The 15,841-nt window shown below is 39.0% G+C and overlaps 1 non-coding gene across 1 annotated transcript; it reads right to left on the bottom strand.

The window, feature by feature from the left end:
- Positions 1-3,695: 3,695 nt before the first annotated feature.
- LOC115872318 lies at positions 3,696-3,815 on the bottom strand. The gene has a single exon (XR_004047798.1). It is a non-coding gene; the product is annotated as a small nucleolar RNA SNORA61 (small nucleolar RNA).
- Positions 3,816-15,841: the final 12,026 nt, after the last annotated feature.

The raw sequence follows: 15,841 nt of genomic DNA, 5'->3' as shown, positions 1-15,841 counted from the left end.
AGCCTTTATATAAAACTGTCTCTTATACATATGAGTTTCTGTGGATTTGTTTCCCTGGTTTACCCAGACTAACACACAGTGAAAATTTTAAATTCTAAGGGGAGGGTCTCTGAGTCAGAATTGACTGGACATCAATAAGTATGTGGAGTATCACCATTTATTAAATTCTTAAAATGTGGCAGGCATGGTATATGGGAGACAGCATAATATAGTGGCTAAGAGCATGAACCTTAAAGTCATAATCTGAATTCAAATCTTAGGTCTGCTATTTTCTGTTTTGTTTTTGTTTGTTTTTAAAATCATTTTATTAATGGCTCATACAACTCTTTTGGGGTTTTTTGTTGCTATTTTCTAACTTTGAGTGAGTTTATTAACTTCCCAAAGCCTCATTAGCTCGATGTGTATAAGTCAGATAATAATACTATGTTATGGAAATTAATTGAATTGACATTTGTAAAATGAACACAGCAATTGAATATTTGATAAACTTTAGTAAAGAAATCTTCCTACCAGCACTACATCTTAGAAACAAGAAAAATGAAGCTGGAAGGAGTCAAATGCCTTCAATTTGAGTCTCTGACTACCACAAAAATATTGGCACACAAGTGAGCTTCAAAAACACTTCATTTTCTTGTAGACTTGTAGCTCAAAGGATTATGTTCTCACAATTACAGAATCATTTGAGGAGAAGCAGGGGAACTGCAGTAGAGGCAGACAAAATTAATATTTTGCTAGGAAACTAAGTCTGTATCCAGGGTTACCCCTCCATATCCAGGGTTCAAGTTTTGTTTTGTTTTTTCACTCTCTTGGCTGGCTAAATTTTGGCAATTGTCTACCTGTACTTCCCACTGAGAGCAGAGTTCCCAGATGCAGAGCCCACATCTCCAACTGCCTACACCAGTAGTTCCATCAAGAACTACTGGACTGCTAAGACTGAGACATAGCCTTCCAGAGGGGTATTCTAAAAAAGCTCCTTATAAATAGTTTCTCCTCTGGCTTCTGGGATTTCTGATTGATTCTGGAGATAGGAAAGTGAGAACTAGCAAAGGTCTTTGGAGCCCTCTCCTGTCCAATAGGCAAATTTCACTTAAATTAAGCTCAAAGTGTGGAGGAAATTGAAAAGTGAGAGATAGGAGGCAGCACGCAATCCCAGCATGCTTTCTTCCAGCTATAGATAAGCCTTTTGCAAGGAACAACTAAACAGGTTTCCAATTTATAATGAAGGTCATTTTGACACAATAATAATCCTGCCACACACCACATATACATACATACTTATCCAACTTCTGGCATTTTGTCCCTTCATTCACTCTTTCCTCATCCCCAATATAAGGCTTCCTTTGTGTATCAGGGAATTCCTGTGTTGAAGACAATGTCCTCAACCTCTGAAGCTCTACTCCCACAAACCCCCTTAGCCCTTCCTCTCTAGCATTCCTGGGGGCTTGCTGCTTGCCCTGTTGGCTACTGGTTAATGTTGGTCTACAGTCCGCAAGGTCAGCAGTTCAAATCCACCAGCCACTCTTTGGGAGTAAGACAGGGCTTCTACTCCCCTAAAGTTACAGTCTCGACAACTCACAGGGGAAATTCTACCCTGCCCTATAGGGCCATAATGGGTCGATAGTACCGAGTTTGTTTTGTTTTCTTTGTTTCTCTGCATGCCAAATACCTCTGTCACCTAACTTTCTGATCTTTGTGGACTCAAAGATAATAAGACACACTTCCCTACACCCATACCTACTCTTTCCTTTTATCTCTGGACCAAGCAGAGTTAAGCCCTCCACCTCTGCCCTGGGTCCACTCATCCCTGTTTCCTCAAACCCTCTCATTCTATCAACTGTGTCTGCTCTCTTTCAACCCCTCCATCTACTAAACTACATCTCTTGTGTTTATGAACAAGTTTAGTTAGTTCCTATCTGTGAACAAAAGAAAATTAAAGTGAAGAAGAGAAAACTCCTCTTCAATCTGTTTCCTACCTCTGTTTCTAGACCCCCATCATGCCCTCCTCTTTCAGTCAAATTTCTAAATAATCTTCTAGTTAGTGTGTTCTACACTTCCTAACCTTGATTTACTATCACCCCAACCACTGTATTCTATTTCTTGATCCATGGAGACTCTTTGATAGAGGTCTCAGATAAACTTTAAATTGTGCAAATCAATTTGACTTTTCTTTGCCTCTTATCCTACTCTTTCTGTACTATTAACCTTTCATGCCTTCTTGAAATAATATGTTTATGTTCTGTCTGACATAGCACCTCTTTCATGTTCTCCTCCATTGCTTCTTATGTCTCTTCCTGCTCCTTTTAGAGACTGGTATTTCCTTGGATGTGATCCTCAGCTCTTTTCCCTGTCTACTTTAAAACAAATTCTCTCATTTTTGCCCATGGTTTCAACAGATCTACAACCAAACCAAACCAAAACTCAATGGCATCAAGTCAATGCCAACTCATAGCAATCCTATAGGACAAGGTAGAACTGCCTCTGTGAGTTTCCAAAACTGTAACTGGTTGTGGGAGTAGAAAGTTCCATCTTTCTTCCTAGGAGCAGCTGATGGTTTTGAATTGCTGATTTTTCAGATCGAAGCCCAACATGCAACCAGTACATGACCAGGATTCCCTTCTTCTACAATAATCACCTGCAAATCTGTATCTGTCACTTCAGTTTCACTTCTGAGCACTAAACAAATAAAAGTTTAATAACAGCTGATCACTTGTACTGAGCCAAGAACTGTACCCTGTACATGCATTTCCTCATGGAATTTTCACAAAAAGCGTTAGGGAGGCAGAAATTAATTTTATTATTTTTTTCCATTTTAATGTTTACAGAAAGTGAAGCTCAAATCACTTAAGTAACTGGCATATTCACATACCTATTATATTGACAGATTTATATTCAAATCATGTGACCAGGATTTGAATTTTAGATCTGTCCAACCTCAGAGTCTTTGTCCTTAATCACTGTGCTAGGTAGAGGATGGTACCATGATATCTGAGACATAGTCAATTGTTTAATATGGCCCTGCTAGCCATAATCCCTTTTGTGATGTACTATAAATTGTACCATCTATGCCTGTGGTTATAATCCCATTTTTTGAGGGAGTTGTTATACGATTAAGGTGGAGTATATTCTGAGTCTCCATTTTAGTAGAGGCTGTGACTCAAGTCACCACCTTTTGTTTCCTTGGGTATGATCTGCTGAAGAGAAAAAAACAAACTTTCATTTAAGAATGAGCTATCTCAAAAATAGGAACACAGAGAGAAATTCCAGGACCACTGAAAGAATAGCCATTAATGAAGCATGTTTGAGACTTGTCTTAAGTAGCTGAGACTGAAACCAGAGGCACCAGAAGCTATGACACAGAGACCTGGGACAGAGCAAAGGAGACCGTTTGAGAACAGGGGCTAAGGTAGGGAGATCATGAGAGAGCCATGAAGCAGTGCTGAGACTATAGAACTGTAAGACAGGGCAGTGGATTGCCCTCCTGGTCCACAGTGGCATATGTCAAGGGACCAAGTGTCACAGATTCTGAGAACTGAAGAGTGGCTTGGCTACTGACTGAGAAGTGTTGCTGTGGACCAATGACTATATCCTTACTGTTTACTGATCCTGATTTGTGGTAACCAGTTACATTTCCTAATAAACTCCCTTACTTGTGAGTATTAGTATTGTCTGTGAGCTCTGTGTGGCTATTTTTGTTTGTTGGTTTGAAACTAGCTTGTGTGTCAAAAGAAATTGAAGTCAGTTACAATTTTAATTTTCCTCCTTTTATAACCACTCAAATCAGTGTTCAGATTTGACAGGTAAGCAAACTGGAGGGTTTTTAAGGTTGTGATCCTTCTCTCTCTTTCTAAAGTACATTTTTAAAATTTTTATATTTTACTTTTCTTTTCCCCTTTTACTTGTGGAGTATACTTAATACTTACAAAGAAAACCATATAATACAAATAAAAACCTATGTAGTGCAGAACCCATCACATCAGAACAGTGAGAGTATCCCATTAATTGCCCATACATATGACTCTTCCTTCTTTTTTTCCCACCACCCACCCTCCCTTCTTCCTCTCATGTCCTTCCCTCCTCGCTCCCTTTCCCCCCAGCCTTGTCATTGTCTTCAAAGTCCTTTACTTTGGTGTGAGAACCATTTTCTTTCTTTTTTTTCCTTTATAATAATGGTGTCATGAAATATGTACCTTCTTGAAAATGACTAAATTTGCTGAGCATAATGTCTTCCAATTTTGTCCATGTCATGAGGTATTTGAAATCTCATCATTGTTTTCTAATAGTTTTATTTAGATATAAATAACATAGCATAAAATTCCATATTTCAGTTATATCAAGAAGGGTACATTTTGTACAACTTTGGTACATTTTCCTCATTCTTGTCCTCATTGCTGTTAACCCCCCATTCCTCTCCAACCTCAATTTCCATGCCCCCAAGTAATTATTCATACAGTTACTGTCTTTGTAGACCACCCATCATTCTGCAAACCGATTGTTTAGAATTTAGGCTCTTGGATCTCACAGCCTGGTGTACTTTTTCCACGTGGACTTAGCTGACTCCTTATTTAGATGGCTGATTGTTTTTAGACAAGATTGAAAGACCCCAGATGCTATTTTTTTCTAATAGCCAAGCACCTACGTCTTCAGTGATCTCCTCATGGAAGTGAGTACCAAGAAGGGCCATGTCATAATAACGAATTGTTCTTATATTTGGGGTATGATCAAGTAAGAACTCAAAATCCATTCATATATCTATGACTTATATATCTCCCTGGTTCACTTTGGAGACATCATTATCATTTTATTGGAGTACATCATAAAACATACTCATGGGGCATAAGGAAATTCTATTGATAGAATCAGTAACTTAGTCAATAGTGTAGAATTTAAAGCACTATTGAGAAAAAGAATTTATACATTTGTAGGATAATCTTTTGAACTACAATGCATGCATTGTTACTGTGTACAACTTTGAAACTTAGGTGACTGGACACTAGTTACATGAGCCATGAAGGTTGGAGATAGGGTAATATTTTCAATATTATTTATAAAAGCAGAATAATCTCTGGTAGACAAACACATGTCACAAAAAAAGCAGAGAGGACACAAAAACAGCAAATATTTTTTGGTCCCAGGTGACCCTTCATTGGCTTCCTTAAGCAATGGGTTTGAATAAACCTAAAGTTCAATGACTACCAATTCCCTAATCTTGGGATAGCGAATATCTGCCACTCTAATAGGGCAGGGGTTGGCAAACTTTTGAGAAGGAAAAGCAAATCTTGTCCCTCATAATCATTTGAGAACCATAAATGTATTTGATGTATACACACACACACACACACAAATGAAATAATCATGACCTGAATATTATCCTTTAAAATTTTTCTATTGTACTTCAGAGCCACATATATGTACTGAAAGAGACACATGTGGCTTGAGAACCATAGTTTGCAGACCTCAATACTAGGGTATTCAATGCCAAATGTCCTTATTCAATGTCCAAATTTCACATGCATATGAGGCAGTGGAAAATACCATGGCTTGGGCCAGGAATACTTTAGTCCTTAAAGTAACATCCTTGTGTTCTAAAACTCTAAAGAGCTCTTCTACATCAGATTTACATAATGCAATGTGTCTTTTGAGCTCTTAGCTGCTTCTTCCATGAGCATTGATTGTGATCCAAGCAAGACAAAATGTTTGAAAACTCAAACTTTTCCCCATTTATCATGATGTTACTAACTCTTCCAGTTATGAGGATTTCAGTCTTCTTTACATTGAATCATAATCCATACTGAAATCTGCAATCCTTGATCTCCATTAGCAAGTGCTTCAAGTCTTCCTCACTTTCACAAAACAAGGTTGTGTCATCTGTATACCAGAGGTTGTTAATAAACCTTCCTCTAATCCTGATGTTGCACTCTTCTTCATATAAACCAGCTTCTCTAATGATTTGCTACGCATACAGATTGAGCATGTATGGTGAGAGGATACAAACCTGACACCCACTTTCCCTTTTTAAACTATGCAGTACTCCCTTGTTCTTTTTCCACAATTGCCTCTTGATCCATGTCTGAGTTCCTCATGAGAGAATTTAAGTGTTCTGGAATTCCCATTCTTCTCAAGGTTCTCCATAGTTTGTGATCCACACAGTTGAATGCCTTTGCATAGTCAATAAAACACAAGTCAACATATTTCTGCTATTCTCTCCTTTGAGCCCCCAAGATCCACCTGACATCAGCAATTATGTCCCTCGTTCCACATTATTTTCCAAAGCCATCCTGGTCCTGAATTTTCTGGCATTCCTTATCAATGTACTGCTGCAATCATTTATAGATGATCTTCAGCAAATTTTTACTTGCGTGCAATATCAGTGATATTGTTCTGTAGTTTGAGGATTCTGTTGTGCCATCTGTCATTGGAATGGACACATTGTGGATCTTTCTTTGGAATGGGCACGAATATAGATCTAGTCAGTTGTCTAAGTTGCTGTCTTCCAGATTTCCTGGCATAGATGAATGAGTGCTTCCAGTGCTTCATCAGCTTGCTGAAACATAGACAAAAGAAGAATAGATGCATTTGAATTATGGTGCTGGAGAAGAATACTGAAAATTCCATGGACGGTTAAAAGTACAAACCAATCTGTCTTAGAAGAAAAATGGCCAGAGTGTTCCTTAGAAGCAAAGATGGCAAGACTTTGAGATACTTTGGACATATTGTCAGGAGAGATCGGTCACTGGAGAAGGACATCATGCTTAGCAAAGTGGAGGGATAGCGAAAAAGAAGGCCCTCAATGAGGTGGATTGACATAGTGACTGTGCAAGGGTGGGCTCTGGCATACGAACAATTGCAATGACAGCCCAGAACCATGTGGTATTTTGTTCTGTTTTGCATAGGGTCACTATTGGTTCGAATGGACTCAAAGGCACCTAACAAGAACAGCACAAGGGTATTTCAGTTTAAGTTCAAGGGAGTGTTTTAGTTCCTTAGATCTGCCAGTTTATGATAATGTCCAGTTCTCTTAATGGTGTTTCCAATTCTGACCCTTCTGCTGTTGTATATGAAGGGTGCTGTGCTTCAAAAAGACAGTCTTTTGTCAGGCACAAATGTCCCAGTTGTTTGTAGCACGTTGGCTTGTTCATGAGGGGCTACATAGGAACTAGGTCAAAAGTGCCGAGTGAGGAACATAATATTGGGCATATGTACTCTTAGGGTCTAAGTAATGTTAAGCATTTTTCTCAGTGGTGGTTTTCCCACCCCTTTGGTTTACTCGCCATCAGAAGTGTAATCACTTTCTCCATTGCAGACATGTCCCCTCCCTCTTTTTTATCCTAGTTCCCATTAAGGATCACTAATTATTCTTGGGTCTATTGATTTGGAATGATCATAGAACACTGCTATATGGCTGAAATTGATTGATCTTCTTCCTCTCCCTAAAACACGAGACACTGACCCCATCTGGAGTGAGACCACCTCTTGAGGTGCTTTTTAGTATGTTGAAACAATGGGGTGATATATGGTTTATGGGAAATAGGAAGACACACTACTTAATTGCTTGGGGGACCATATTAGAAGACTGCATGACTTGAGAACAGAAGCCTGCCTTTGTCTTGGTTTTTATACTTATAGTAGTGGACTCGCACAATATTTGTCCTTTTGTGACTAACTAAGCATAATGGTTTTCAGGTGCATCCATGTCATAAAGTGTTTCATGTTTTCACCACTATTATTTAGGGATGCCTGTATTCAATTGTGTGTATATACCAGGGATTCTTTATCCATTCTTCTACTGATGGGTATTTGGGCTGTTTCCAGCTTCACAATTTTGTGAACTCTGCTGCTATGAACATGGGAGAGTACATGTCTGTTTGTGTTTTGACTATTACTTTGTGGTATATGCCCAGCAGAGATATTGCTGTGCGGGGTGGTATGATATTGCTATTTCCAGTTGCTTCCGGAAGTGCCGTAGCACTTTCCACAATGCTTGTACATGTTTACAATCCCACCAGCAGTGTATGAGAGTTTCAATCTCTCTACACCCTCTCCAGCATTTGTTGTTCTCTGTAATTTTGAACTGGGCTATTGCTGAGGGTGTTTTGATTTCATTCTCCCAGATGGCTAATGATCCTTGTGATTGTTAACCATTCAAGTGTCATCCGTTATAAATTGTCTATTCCTGTCCTTTGCCCACTTTTAATTGGATTATATATATTTTTTCTTATTGAAGTATTGCAAAATTCTATAGATTTAAGTGATTAGTCCTTTTTTCTGCTGTTGTGTCACTAAGATTTTCCCCCCCAATCCGTGAGTTCTCTTTACATGATTTCAATGAAGCCTTTTGACGTGCATAATTGGTTTACCATTGATTGTGTTTTCTTTATTATATTTGGTAGTATGTGTATCCCTTACAATAAGGCATAAACAATAGGACCTTTAAAGTTGTCTCAGTTTTCTTCTTTGTTGTTGTTGCAGGGTTGGGGTTGGGGCTGGGGTGGGGAGGAGGTAGGGACAGGGGAAAGTGCCAGGAGTGTCTCAGTTTTCTTATTGATGAATTATGTCTCTGGAGTTTACATTTATATCTCTAATCCACCTTGAGTCGACTTTTTTGTGCATGGAAGGATACATGCATCCTGTGTTAGTCTGGGTACATTAGAGAAAAAAATCCACAGAAACTCATATGTATAAGAGAGAGTTTTATATAAAGGGTAAGTGCACATCAAGAAAACATCCCAACCCAGATCTGCCTAAGCCCACAAATCCAACATTAGCCCATATGTCTGGTGCCAGTCTATCTCACAAAACACACGCAATGATGCCGACTGCTGGAGGAAAGCCAAGTCAGTGAATGTTTAAACACCTCAGTGCTAGCAGGGGTTCGGGGTAGGTCCATGTGGCTTCTCCTCAGGGATGTCTTGCAGGAAGTGAGCCTTCCAAGCTGAAGCAGGGAACTGGCTAAGGCAGCTGAACCCTGGTCCAACCATCAGAAAGGTAGAGACCCGAGAACTAGAAAGGCGAGGTTCACCAAGCCATTTATCTCTCCACCCTTCAATTAACCCCACATGTGTTTATTGGCCAGGTGGGCACAATAAACTTTAACTATCTCACATCCCATTTCACTCTTTTGCACACAGAGATCCATTTATTCCAGCACTATTTGCTAACGAGGGTGTTCCTTTCCCATTTAATGGTTTTCGGGGGTTGTGTTTTGTTTTGATTTTTTGTCAAGAAAATCAAGTTTCCTGTAGGTGAATACTTTTGTTTCTGGGTTTTCAATTCTGTTTCATTGGCCTATGTACCATACCAGGATGTTTGGACTAATGTGGCTGTGTAATTAATTTTGATGTTGGGTTGTGACAGGCTTCCAACTTTGTTCTTCTTTTTGAGAAATTCTTTGCTTATCCTGGGCTTCTTCCTTCTCCATATGAAGTTGGTAATTAGTTTTTCCATATCTTTGAAGAATGATGTTGATATTTGGATTGAAATTTGTAGATTGCTTTAGGTAGTATTGCTGTTTTCACAATATCGGGTCTTCCTATCCATGAACATAAGGCATACTTCTTTTGGTTTCTTGCAATAAAGTTCTATAGTTTTCTTTGTACAGGTCTTTTGTTTCCTTGGTTAGGTTTATTCTTAGGTATTTAAATTTTTGTGTGGCTATTGTAAATGGTATTGTTTTCCTTGATGCTTTTTTTGGAATTCTCTTCACAGGTAAACGTTGTATTGATTGATTTATGCTTGTGAATCTTGCATCTTGTTAGTTTACCAAATCTCTTAATTGTTTTCAACAATCTTTTTGTGGTGTTCTTGGGATTCTCTCTATATAAAATCATGTTGTCTGCAAATAACAAGAGTTTCACTTCTCTTTTGCCCAGTTGTATTCACTTGTGTGTTAGTCCGGGTTGACTATAGAAACAAATCCAGAGATAGTCATGTGTGTAAGAGGGAGCTTTATATAACAGAGCAATTGTATATTGAGAAAATATCCCAACCCAGTACAAATCAAGTCCACAAGTCCGATATTAGCCCATATGCCCAGTACTAGTCAATAAATGCCTCTTCAGACTTACATAGTCACTCACAATGACACCAAATACAGGAAGATCCCAGGCCAGTTGGAAGAAATTCTTGTGGATGCAGTGGCAGTGGCAGCATCTCAATGCTGGCTCGGGTCTCCACATGGCTCTTTCAACTCTCTGAGTGTCTCAACAGCAGGAAAGGGAATGCAGAGAAAGATTGGGTCCAGCCTCCAGTGAGCTATTTATCTCCATTGTGCCTCCAAATGAGGTCACCAAGCTGCGATCTGATTGACAGGTTAAACTCCACCCCTTCACTCACAATACCCTTAGGTTGACAGGAGATCATGTAACTACCACCTTTGATCTATTTTTGTTGTCTAATAGTTCTGGCTAAGACTTCCAGTACAATGTTGAATATGAGTGATAGGGGCATCCTTTTCTAGTTCTCCTCGGGGGAAATATTTTCAGTTTTTGCCCATTCATTGAATGTGGTATTGGTGGGTTTTTTTGTGATTTTTTTTTTTTGTATATGACCTTTATTCTGTTGAGGAATTTCCCTTCTATTCCAATTTTATTGAGTGTTTTATCAGAAATGGATATTGAAAATTTCTCAATGACTTTTTGCTACTATTGATATATTCATGTTATTCTTACTCTTTGTCGTGTTTATATGGTGGATTACATTAACTGTTTTTCTAATGTTGAACTTTGAATCCCATATGAATTCCTCTTGATCGTGGTGACTTTATTTTATATGTTGTTGGATTCTATTGGCCAGAATTATCTTGAGAATAATTGCGTCTATGTTCATGAAGGATAATAGTCTGTAGTTTTCTCTCTTTGCCTGGTTTGGGTATCAGAGTTATGCTTGATTCATAGACTGAGGTTTGGAGTTTGTTGTCTCTTTCTATATTCTGGAACAGTTTGTGCATAATTGGTGGCAGTTCTTCACCTCACCGAAAGAATTCCCTTATGAAGCCATATAGCCCTGGGCTTCTTTTTTTTTGGTGGTGGTGGGGGTGGTTCCTGATTCTCCATTATTTTGTTCTGGCTCTGTTGAGATTTCAGGCAACAGGTGGTATGATTGTTTATCATTTGTAACCCATGTATCACTCTCTTATTTGTATATTATAAAGACCACTTCTCTAGGGGAAGCCTCACCTCATCTAAGAACAGCTTCTCATTAGAGGGGAGTGGGAGATGATGGAAGAATCCATACCATGTGGTAATATCCTACTGCACTGTCTTAATGGGTGGAAACTCCTACAATGGTGTTCAGAACACTCTGGTGGAGAGTCATGACAAAGAGTAGGGGTGTGTCTGGCTCTAAGAAGATGATCTCCCTTTTGTTCATGGTTGTGGGGTGGGAGGGTGGCTTGCCTTTGGGGAAAACACTTAACATTGCTTTTATGGACCCCCAAGGAGGAAAATCCACCCTGTACTATATATGTAATGATACATGCATTTTAATGAGGTTTATTTTCAACCTTTGGTGACACAGGTCCCTTCCTATAGGATACCTAGCCTACAGATTAAATGTTCTCTACTAAAGAGGAATGCCTTCAACAAGATGAATCAATATAATAGTATAGCAATGGGCTCAAATATTAGAACAGTTGTGAGGATGATGCAGGACTGGGTAGTGATTCATTCTGTTGTACACAGGGTTACTATGGGTCAGAAATCACTTGATAGCACCTAGCAACAGGTGTATAGCATATTACATATGCTGCATCAGAGGAATCTGAGTTAGAAAGTCCACTAAGTGAACCAGACTTTACCCTAAGCATATCTATTATAAAATTAAAGGATATATAAAATTTATTTATATTTAAAATAAATATATTCATTTGGACTAAAGCTGTTTTGCCTTAGTGAGAGAAGAGGAGGGCTGCTACCCCAAGGACATGGATTTGTATGTCATTGGACTTTGGTTCAAATTTCTTGCTTTTGAGGTTGCCCATAAAAGACAACTTAAGACTACCATATACTTGCCACTTTCACATTGTCCTAGCTTTTGAAGAAATATTTTAGTTCTACAGACATAGTTCTGTTGTAGTAAATAAGTGTCATTGAACTTTGTACCCTGTGTATAACCCTTATTGTTTTCTTCAACAGATTCAATCACTTAAGTTTTTCAATATGTATAACTGAGCATCCCATGTATTCTGCTCTTATGAGCTTTACCATATATGAATATCCCCTTTATCTCAATACTATTTTAAATTGTATAGCATTTTCCTAGTTTGATGATACTATTTTTAGAATTGCCAAAGGTCCCATGGAGGTTGCTTACATTATCTCTCAAAAAGCTGACAATCTGCCTTTAAGTGGAACAAGAATATATATCTTCGATATATTAATGTATTTTGAGCTTGTATTTAACTGTAAACCATAATCTAAGAACAATCAGTTCTTATGATGTAAGTTCAATACTTACCCTCATGAACGAATTACTGAAAATATGGGTGCAATAGCAAAATGTAGTAAAGAAAGTGGATGGTACCTGACTATCAGAAAGATAGGAATCTTAAAAGCATCTTAAAATAGGCTGCCATCTAAGTGAAGTTCCACCCAAGCATGGGAGAACACCAGCCTGTGTGACCCAAGGATTATAAATAATAAAATCCAAGATAAGAAGAGGGAATTGTATTAGAGCTTAAATTCTGAGTGCCTACCCTATGGAAAGCTGTGCAGAACCATGAAAACCAAAAATTCATTTGCAAAGCTCCCACATGGATTAAGCCTCCATTGAATTTCCTGGTACCATTGAACATGGCTGTGAAAAGTCTTCCTATGGACCAGAGTGAATCAAAAAACGAATACTGCAGCCATAGATTATCATTAATTTCCCTTTTGATCTGTTTTCAATTTGTTCTAATTTTATTAGTTTCTGCTTTCTCTCAGATTAGGAATTTTCTGTTATATTCTGTTATTCTTTCTCGGGTGGGGAGGTTGTATGATTTTCTTTACATGAAACCCAGGATAGGTAAGTCTATAGAGACAGTAACGATAATTATCGTTTCTTACATTTATGGCAGAGGAATTAGTGGGGAAATGGGAAGCTAAAAACAATGAGTAAAAAATAAAATGTTCAAAAATTGATTGTGGTGATGGTTGCTTTTTAAAAATGTGCATATGGTTTGTGGATTATATGTCAATAAAACTGTTTTTTTAAATAATCATTTGATTAGGGGCTCATACAACTCATCGCAATCTGTACATACGTCATCTGTGTCCAGCACTTTAGTACATATGTTGACTTCATCATTCTTATGACACCCACTTTCCACTTGAACCCCTAGTGTCAGCTCATTTTTCCCCCTCCCTCCCCGCTCCCCCCTCACCCCGAACCCCTGATTATTTATAATTTATTATTATTTTATCACATCTTACCCCATCCCACGTCTCCCTCACCCACTTCTCCGCTGTCCGTCCCCCAGGGAGGAGGACACATGTAGACCTTGTCCTCTGTTCCCCCTTTCTCCCTCTCCTTCCCTCCACCCTCCCACCATCGCCATTCTCTCCACTGGTCCTGGGGGGTTCATCTGTCCTGGGTTCACTGTATTTCCAGTTCCTATCTGTGCCAGTGCACCTCCTCCAGTCCAGCCGGATATGTAAGGTGGAATTTGGATCATGGTAATGGGGTGGAGGAAGCATTTAAGAATCAGAGGAAAATTGCATATTTCATTGTTGCTTTACTGCGTTCTGATTTGCTCCTCACCTCCCCGCAACCCTTCTGCAAGGGGATGTCCAATTTCCCCTAGATGGGCCCTGGGTCCCCACTCTGCACTCCCCCTCATTCACAATGTTATGATTTTTTAATAAAACTATTTTAAACAATAATCAGAGTGGCTATCTCAGATGCAGACAAGATTTACAAAGCCTTGGAAACCTTATTTAGGTTTTCTATGAGTCAGAATCAACTTCATGACAGTGTGCTAGTAGGCACAATGCCTTTAAAGGATTGAGCCCTTGTGACATAGTAGGTTATTAGTTGGGCTGCTAACTATAAGGTTGAAGATTCAAATTCACCAGCTGCTGCATGGGAGAAAGATGGGGCTTTCTACTCCCATAAAGAATTACAGTCTTGAATATTCACAGAGGCAGATCTACCCTGTCCTTTGGGTCACTATCAGTTGGTGTGGCAGCTACATAATCTGTCAGTTGAGAAAGGGGTGGAGTCTGGCCTGTCAATCAGGTCGCAGCTTGATGACCTCATTCACTCTCTGTGAGACATTCCTGTTGAAAAGCCACGTGGAGCTATGCTGATGGCATCCAGAGCCGTAGAGCTGGAGGAGCCATGTGAGACCTATGCCAGCACTGAGATGGTTCCACCACCACTGGATTCACAAGACTTTCCTCCCACTGGCCTATTATCTTCCTGCATTTGGCGTCATTGCATGGCTGCATGAGTCTAAAGAGGAATTTATGGACTAGTATCAACATATGGGGTAATATCAGACTTATGGACTTGATCTGGACTGGGATGAGATGTTTTCTCAATATAAAATTGCTCTTTGATATAAAGTTCTCTCTTACACACATATTAGTTCCTATGAATTTGTTTCTCTAGTCAACCCAGACTAACATGGTTGGCATATACTTGGTGGCAGTGAGTTTTTTGTGTGTTTTGATGTGTGGGGGGGCATGCTAAGGAGCCATGGAGACATACTGGTTATGCTTTGGGCTGCTAACCACAAGGTCAGCAGTTCAAACCCACCATCCAATCCCTGGGAGAAAATTGAGGCTTTCTGCTCTCATAAATATTATAACTTTATTGAGAAGCCAGAAATATAACCTAGCACTTATACACCTGTTTTTTCTCTTTCAGTTTATCTATCTATTTATATTTGTCCTTTTCTTATAAATTGGGTGAAGGTTTACAGAGCAGATACTTTTCAAAATTAGGTTTTGATTAATTTCATTGGCTATAATCGCCACAATGAAGCATCTCTTTTTTCCCTTTTTTTTCCTGTTTCTTTCCATTCATTGTGTATTCCTAAGTCTTCTAAACATTATCCTTGGGCAAATTCTGCCCTTTTGATCTCAAGTGATTGCTTATTCTTTTATTCTTAATTTTCACCATTTTAGTGACATAAAATTCACACATGTAATAGCAATTTTATTGACATACAATTAACACACAGGGGTTTAAACATACTAAAAATGAGTTGTGCAAGCACCACCACATTATATGTTTTTCTTTTTTTTAAGTTTTATTGGCATATATTTCACATATCTTACAATTTAATAGTTCAATCACATCACCAAGAGTTGTATAATTGAAGAGACAGAGCAAAATGGTGATGAAGTACACACATGGAAGGGACTCTGCAGAGACCAGTGCAAAGGGGAGACAAAGAGAGGTATCCTACACTTCCAAACTACAAGATTAAAGGGACAAACTTATTAAAATAAAAGAGCAGCAGTGCCTGCCAATAGACTCTCCTTTGTCATCGGCCTTCAGCACAAGGCATTGGAAGGTAGCTCCCCAACTCTCCCAAACAATTTTCCCAGACCAGGAGCTAGCTAGGGTGGCTGACCGACCCAGCTATAGGGATGTACTTCTGTGTGACCAGTTGGGGTGGATATAAGCTTGGTACTTGGCCCAAGCCAAGGGAGCACCAATCTGATACTCTCACAGCCTTACCTCCTTAATAGAAGGTATAGGTCAGCCTACAAAGCTACTTGGAGATAACTCTATAGGGCAGTCTGGAGTGAGTGCAAATAATGAATAAGCTAACTCTACACAACCAGAGGAGCGCTAGCCCCACATGGCAAAACAAATCCCTCATCCCTGTCTTAAGGCACCCGAAAAGTGCAGTTAT

The sequence above is a fragment of the Echinops telfairi genome, unplaced genomic scaffold, assembly GCF_000313985.2.
Source record: "Echinops telfairi isolate 266 unplaced genomic scaffold, ASM31398v2 ScPeMD7_7423;HRSCAF=8461, whole genome shotgun sequence".
NCBI classification, from domain to species: domain Eukaryota; kingdom Metazoa; phylum Chordata; class Mammalia; order Afrosoricida; family Tenrecidae; genus Echinops; species Echinops telfairi.
Note: the sequence above shows the minus strand (reverse complement) of the source record. Positions and strands in the feature narration are given on the sequence as shown.